This window comes from Aegilops tauschii, chromosome 1 (assembly GCF_002575655.3).
Source record: "Aegilops tauschii subsp. strangulata cultivar AL8/78 chromosome 1, Aet v6.0, whole genome shotgun sequence".
In the NCBI taxonomy this organism is placed as follows: Eukaryota; Viridiplantae; Streptophyta; class Magnoliopsida; order Poales; family Poaceae; genus Aegilops; species Aegilops tauschii.
This window is the reverse complement of record NC_053035.3, coordinates 120,135,845-120,143,123: the sequence shown is the minus strand read 5'-3', so window position 1 is coordinate 120,143,123 and position 7,279 is coordinate 120,135,845. Positions and strand designations below refer to the sequence as shown.

Below are 7,279 nucleotides of genomic sequence, written 5' to 3'. Positions count from 1 at the left end.
GAACTTTGAGTTTATGATCAGTCATATCTTTTTATATCCATGAAAGTTATTTGAGTTTCTTTGATCTCTTATATGCATGATATCTTATAGCCTCGTATTTCTTCTCTGATATTTGGGTTTTGTTTGGCCAACTTGATCTATTTGTCTTGCAATGCGAAGAGGTGCCCGATAGTGGGTTCGATCTTACGGTGCTTGATCCCAGTGACAGAAGGGGAACCGACACGTATGTATCGTTGCCACTAAGGATAAAAAGACGAGATCTATATCTACCGCCATATAGATAAACGGATCTTGTCTACATCATGTCATCTTTCTTATTGCATTACTCAATTTTTCCATGAACTTAATACACTAGATGCATGCTGGATAGCGGTCGATGTGTGGAGTAATAGTAGTAGATGCAGGCAGGAGTCGGTCTGCTAATCTTAGACGTGATGCCTATGTAATGATCATTGCCTGGATATCGTCATGAGTATTTGAAGTTCTATCAATTGCCCAACAGTAATTTGTTTACCGACCATTTGCTATTTTTCTCGAGAGAAGCCACTAGTGAAACCTACAGCCCCCGGGTCTTCCTACTCATATATTTGCCTTGCGATCTACTTTTCCTCTGCATTTTTATTCAGATCTATTAAACCCAAAAATACAAAAATACCCTGTTGCGTTTTATCTTTATTTATTTTATTTGGTGTTCAATCTATCAATCTACTACAATATTCTCACATCCGCTTGCCAATTTCTGGCGTCGTTACCCGAAAGGGATTGACAACCCCTTTAACACGTCGGGTTGCGAGGTGTTGTTATTTGTGGCAGGTGTTGTTTACGTTGTGTTGCTTGGTTCTCCTACTGGTTCGATACCTTGGTTTCATAACTGAGGTAAATACTCTACCGTCGCTGTGCTACATCATCCCTCCCTCTCCGGGGAAACACCGACGTAGTTCCAGCTACCATCAGCGGCGCGGGCGGTGGCGGCCCGTAGGGGCCGGCCAGGTAGAGCCGTATCCCCTGGACGGCGGTGAGATCGTTGAGGACCCCGGTGATCTCCGCCGGGGAGTAGACGGCTGCGGCCGGCGCGGAGAAGGGCGGTGACTGGCCGGTGGAGGCCCCTGCGGTGGAGCCGAGCGGCGCGGTGGGGAGAGCCAGCGGCGCGATGGAGAGGTCGATCGGCGCAGTGGAAAGGGTTGATGATGCGGCGGTGGTGGACATCGGTGAGGTGGACAGCAGCGGGGTGGGTGGTGGTGCAGACATGATCGGACCCAAGCTACCTGATACCAAATTGGTAGGAGCTAGGACACTACCGGGTCTAGGGCGGAGGTTGTAGGGGAAGGAGGGTGCTGGACGTGGCGGAGCTCGCGGTCGCCGGCGGCAGGGCGCCGTCATGCGCGAGGGAGGAGGCGGCGACGCAAGGAGCAGGAGGCGGCTAGGGTTAGAGTCCGGCTCCTCTGGGAGCCGGACAATAGAATTATTCTTATTGCTTAATTCTTAAAGAGTCTTACAATTAGTATATATAACCACGATGGAAATAAAATAGATAACTTGCGGGCTAAGCCCCTAACTATACCTGCCCAGTGGGCCTCCTACGGGCATAAGTCTGCCGGGTCATAACAGAAGGTCACACCCTGATCAAATTTACAAAGATTGTGGAGGGCTACATGGATGCCTCCTTCCGTCACAAACCATAAGTTGCCGATAGACCTAGGCTTCTATTTTTTTTGTGACATATATGCTTGCCTCCTTCCGTCGCAAAACCATAAGTAAGACGCAATTTCCTATGACCAAGCTGTCTAAGTGGACTCCAGGGAATATATATGTTGATACAAGAAGTATGAATTAAGGCTTGGCTGATCAAAAGAATGCTCCTATATGTTTAGGTAGCGCTCTGCAACTCTGACCGCTTAATTGGCTGATCGTGGGTGTTTTTTGGAGGGTCATTATGGTGTTTCGGCAGTGCCATTAAAGCTCTATTCTTGTGATCTTTTCTCGCAACTGGTATTGTTCCTCATTGGCTTGTCCACCTTGAGTTTTCCTTGCATACCTCTCATACATGGTTCCTGATTTCTTGTGTTAGTTTCTTCTATAGTACTTCCTCCGCCTGGGGTTTTCCATTGAAAAATGTTTAGCCTGAGGCATTTTGATGTAGTGGGTCCAGTGAACTGCCAGCCTGATGATTAGCCTAAGAACAGAGATCTGAATCCAATTCTCCGTTGGAACCCACTTGGCCGCTGTGCTTGATGCCTTTCTTTCTTGGCTGGGTTTCTCTCAGGAGTAAATGACAAAGCCCCAACATGCATGTTGGCTTGCTCACACACACACATGTGCGCACACAGCATGCTAAATGGGCTCTGGGAATGGATGTGTAGAAGCAAAAGTTATGAAGGCTTTGGCAGATCAGATGACTGCCCCCATTAGATTCATGATATACTTGTGTAAGGAGTATAGAGTAGTAGTATCTTAATTTGCTTGATGAAACAACAGTTGTATCTTAATTTGCTTGATGAAACAGCAGTAGTATCTTAATTTTCTTGATGAAATGTTCTATTCAATTTCGCCCACCAACATTCATATACAAACCCTGTATCCGAACTGTTCCCCAGCTTATCCTCATTGTTACAATCAAATGGAGGAAGCCATTCACCCAACTATTATGCATGGAAATTTCAAAGAATTAGGGATCCTACACTTCTATATCTGCACAAGACTTATTATTAGCCTCATGTGTCTACTATGATCATGCCTTCCTCTATGTATGCCAGATTTTTTTCCGACAAAGAGAGTATATTAATATCGCAGAGATACCAATTACACCCAGACTCTTCAACATCGAAATGTCATAAAAACATTGCGGGTGCACACAGCCAAAAGACAAAAAAGAAGAAGAAATAAAATAAAGATCCCACTACAATGATCAATTCCTTGTAGCTGCAGCATGAACCACCACCAAGACAACACCCGAAGTTCAAGTTCTCCATAAGCGATGCCTCCAAGAAGGAAGCAGTGCACAAGCGCAGTCATCGCCCGATCGTAGATCTTAGGTTTTCACCTTGGAGAAAATCAGCGCTCTCAAATAATGCCTTCAACAAGGACACTGCCAGACACAACCAATTAAGGGCAGAGTTTGGGTTTCACCTTGAAAGATAAGACTCTGTACTCTGCCTGTGTAGTCGTCCCCACTTGATGATGCTGCTTCTACGAGTCACAAATCACCTAACAAAGTCCTCATCGCCTTGAAGACTCGATCCGCCATTAATAGGCCTCAGACCTCAACCACCATAACATTCTTCGCCACTATTTTCACAATGGAAATCAAAATACCGGCATGTCCCATAATGTCAACAAACAACGAAGCTTCGCCTTCGCGTCACACCCTCCTGAAGCCACTCGGGCTGAAATAGGGGTGCACACGACCAAATCCCATCCAATCCAGTAATCTACAGGCGTCAAGCACCCAATGAAGATCTCCGGCGAATCATTCCGAAACTCGTCAATTGCCAGATCAAAGAGGGTCGGCATCTAGCAGAACACCATCTTGGATCAAGAAGAATGCTAGGAACATGTACCTTGGACAAGCAAACTAGCAGGCCCCCATGCCGTCGTGCAGCACGTCAGAGAAGAAGGCAACCGCGGCCATTCGGCCCACGCCAGGCCATGGCCAGATCGAGGCGAGCCAGGACGACGCACCAGGAGCCCGCGCCCCGGGGCGAGACCAACCGCGCCAGCAGCTGGCCGGGGAAGAGACCGCCGGCGAGCCGCCGAGGGAGGCCGTGCCGCCGCCAGGAACGGATCTGAGAGGGCAGGGGCGATGGGAGAGAGTGGGAGAACGACCCCGCCACCGCCATCCCATGGTCCGGCACCCTCTAGCGGCGGCGACGCGGAGGTGGGCGGGACGAGTGGTACCGAGCCCGACGGTGGTTGGATTCCCCCGAGTCACCCAGGTCAGGCAACTCGGGGTCCTGGGGTTTCCGCCTCTATGTATGCCAGATAAACTAATTTATATATGTAACTGAATGCATTTTGTGTGGAAACTTTATTCAGCATTATGATACAAGTTTTACAACACGCTGAGATCATATCCATTACCATCTCAGTTTCCTATTTGCCAGTCCACAAACTTTATTCAGCGGTACGATACAAGTTTTACAACACGCTAAAATCATATCCATTACCATCTCAGTTTCCTATCTGCTAGCCCACAAACTTTATTCAGCGGTATGATACAAGTTTTACAACGCGCTAAAATCATATCCATTACCATCTCAATTTCCTATAGCCTGTCGTTTGGCGGGCAAGCCGCCCCCCTAATCTAGTGCATACAAGGGGGGCTCAAGTTTGAGGCGGATGCGAACATGGAAAGAGGGGTTTCAGGGTGGGGAGAGGCACATTGGAGCTGTGGGACGACATGGGCCATATGGCCTCAGAGAAGATGTCCATAGCGGCTGTGGGAGCGGAAGCAAAGATCATAGAGGAAAGGGATTGGGTTAGGTATCTGATGCCATGTAGAAAGTGAGAACAAGAGATTCAAACTGTTGTGTGTATGGATCAATCGTTGTACACTTAAACAAACACAGCACAATCTCAACTATAGCCCGCAGCTAAACAATTCAAAAAAAACTCCTATACAAGTGTGAAGGGCTGAAGAGATAAGTCAGTTACAACAGAAGGGAATCATGTGTGTGTCACGGCTGATACTACACCAGCCTCCAGTCCAGAGCCCACCAGCAACACCGGGCGGCCCAAGAGAAGTAAGAAGCCCAACAAGCTTTTCGACCCATCGACCTGGGAGCTGTAAGCGGACTGTTAAGTAGCCCACGGTGGAGTGGAGCGGGGTACGTAATTGTAATAGACTGAATCCACTCCTCTTCCCCTTCCTTTGTTTCACTGTATCCCCTTCCTCCTACCTCCCGATCCCCTTTCTCCCTCACAAACCCTAGCAAGATCCGCCTGTAATTCTCCATGTTTGCTTGAATCGAGTAAGAGGGTCGTGACATATGGTATCAGAGCTTCCGGAATACCTACAGAAACCCACCCATACCACCAGGCAACAGAGGCAGGCGGGAGAGATGGATCAGAGGGTGGAGGAGTTGTCGATGATAACCCGCAAGTATAGGGGATCGCAACAGTTTTCGAGGGTAGAGTATTCAACCCAAATTTATTGATTTGACACAAGGGGAGCCAAAGAATATTCTCAAGTATTAGCAGTTGAGTTGTCAATTCAACCACACCTGGAAAACTTAATATCTGCAGCAAAGTATTTAGTAGCAAAGTAGTATGGAAGTAACAGTAACGGTGGTAAAAGTAACAGTAGCAGTTTTGTAGTAATTGTAACAGTGGCAACGGAAAAGTAACTAAGCAAAGATCAATATGTGAAAAGCTCGTAGGCATTGGATCAATGATGGATAATTATGTCAGATGCGACTCCTCATGCAACAGTTATAACATAGGGCGACACAGAACTAGCTCCAGTTCATCAATGTAATGTAGGCATGTATTCCGAATATAGTCATACATGCTTATGGAAAAGAACTTGCATGACATCTTTTGTCCTACCCTCCCGTGGCAGCGGGGTCCTATTGGAAACTAGGGGATATTAAGGCCTCCTTTTAATAGAGTACCGGACCAAAGCATTAACACTTAGTGAATACATGAACTCCTCAAACTACGGTCATCACCCGGAGTGGTCCCGATTATTGTCACTTCGGGGTTACCGGATCATAACACATAGTAGGTGACTATTGATTTGCAGAATAGGATCAAGAACTCACATATATTCATGAAAACATAATAGGTTCAGATTTGAAATCATGGCACTCGGGCCCTAGTGACAAGCATTAAGCATAGCATAGTCATAGCAACATCAATCTCAGAACATAATGGATACTAGGGATCAAACCCTACCAAAACTAACTCGATCTCAGAACATCATCCAACCCATCACCGTCCAGCAAGCCTACGATGGAATTACTCACCCACGGCGGTGAGCATCATGAAATTGGTGATGGAGGAAGGTTGATGATGACGACGGCGACAGATTCCCCTCTCCGGAGCCCCGAATGGACTCCAGATCAGCCCAGCCCTCCCGATAGAGATTAGGGCTTGGCGGCGGCTCCGTTTCGTAAAACATGATGAATCCTTCTCTCTGATTTTTTCTCCCCGAACGTGAATATATAGAGTTGGAGTTGACATCGGTGGAGCCTCAGGGGGCCCACGAGGTAGGGGGCGCGCCATCCACCCTCGTGGACAGGGTGTGGGCCCCTTGGTGTTGATTCTTTCGCCAGTATTTTTATTTATTCCAGAAATATTCTCCGTGAAGTTTCAGGTCATTCCGAGAACTTTTATTTCTGCAAAAAAATAACACCATGGCAATTCTGCTGAAAACTGCGTCAGTCCGGATTAGTTCCATTCAAATCAGGCAAGTTAGAGTCCAAAACAAGGGTAAAAGTGTTTGGAAAAGTAGATACGATGGAGACGTATCAACTCCCCCAAGTTTAAACCTTTGCTTGTCCTCAAACAATTCAGTTGAAAAATTGAAAGTGATAAAGAAAAACTTTCACAAACTCTGTTTGCTCTTGTTGTTGTAAATATGTAAAGCCAGCATTCAAGTTTTCAGCAAAGATTATGAACTAACCATATTCACAATAACATTTAGGTCCCATGTTTACTCATATCAATGGCATAATCAACTAGCCAGCAATAATAATAAATCTCGGATGACAACACTTTCTCAAAACAATCATAATATGATATAACAAGATGGTATCTCGCTAGCCCTTTCCGAGACCACAAAAAATAAATACAGAGCACCTCTGAAGATCAAGGACTGACTAAACAGTGTAATTCATGGTAAAAGAGATCCAGTCATAGTTATACTCAATGTAAATTAATAGTAATGCATGCAAATGACAGCGGTGCTCTCCATCTGGTGCTTTTTAATAAGAGGATGATGACTCAACATAAAAGTAAATAGATAGGCCCTTCACAGAGGGAAGCAGGGATTTGTTCAGGTGCCAGAGCTCGGGTTTTGAAATAGAGATAAATAATATTTTGAGTGGCATACTTTCATTGTCAACATAACAACCGAGAGCTCTCGATATCTTCCATGCTACACACATTATAGGCGGTTCCCAAACATAATGGTAAAGTTTATACTCCCCCACCACCAACAAGCATCAATCCATGGCTTGCCCGAAACAACGGGTGCCTCCAACTAACAACAGTCCTGGGGGAGTTTTGTTTGTCGTTATTTTGATTCGATTCGAGCATGGGACTGGGCATCCCAGTTACC

The 7,279-nt window shown here is 46.2% G+C and overlaps 1 long non-coding RNA gene across 1 annotated transcript; it reads right to left on the bottom strand.

The window, feature by feature from the left end:
• Window positions 1-2,702: 2,702 nt before the first annotated feature.
• Window positions 2,703-3,939, bottom strand: LOC120973855 (uncharacterized). Its single transcript, XR_005769396.3, has 2 exons — window positions 3,558-3,939; window positions 2,703-3,428 (listed from the first exon to the last, which is right to left on the bottom strand). It is a non-coding gene; the product is annotated as an uncharacterized lncRNA (long non-coding RNA).
• Window positions 3,940-7,279: the final 3,340 nt, after the last annotated feature.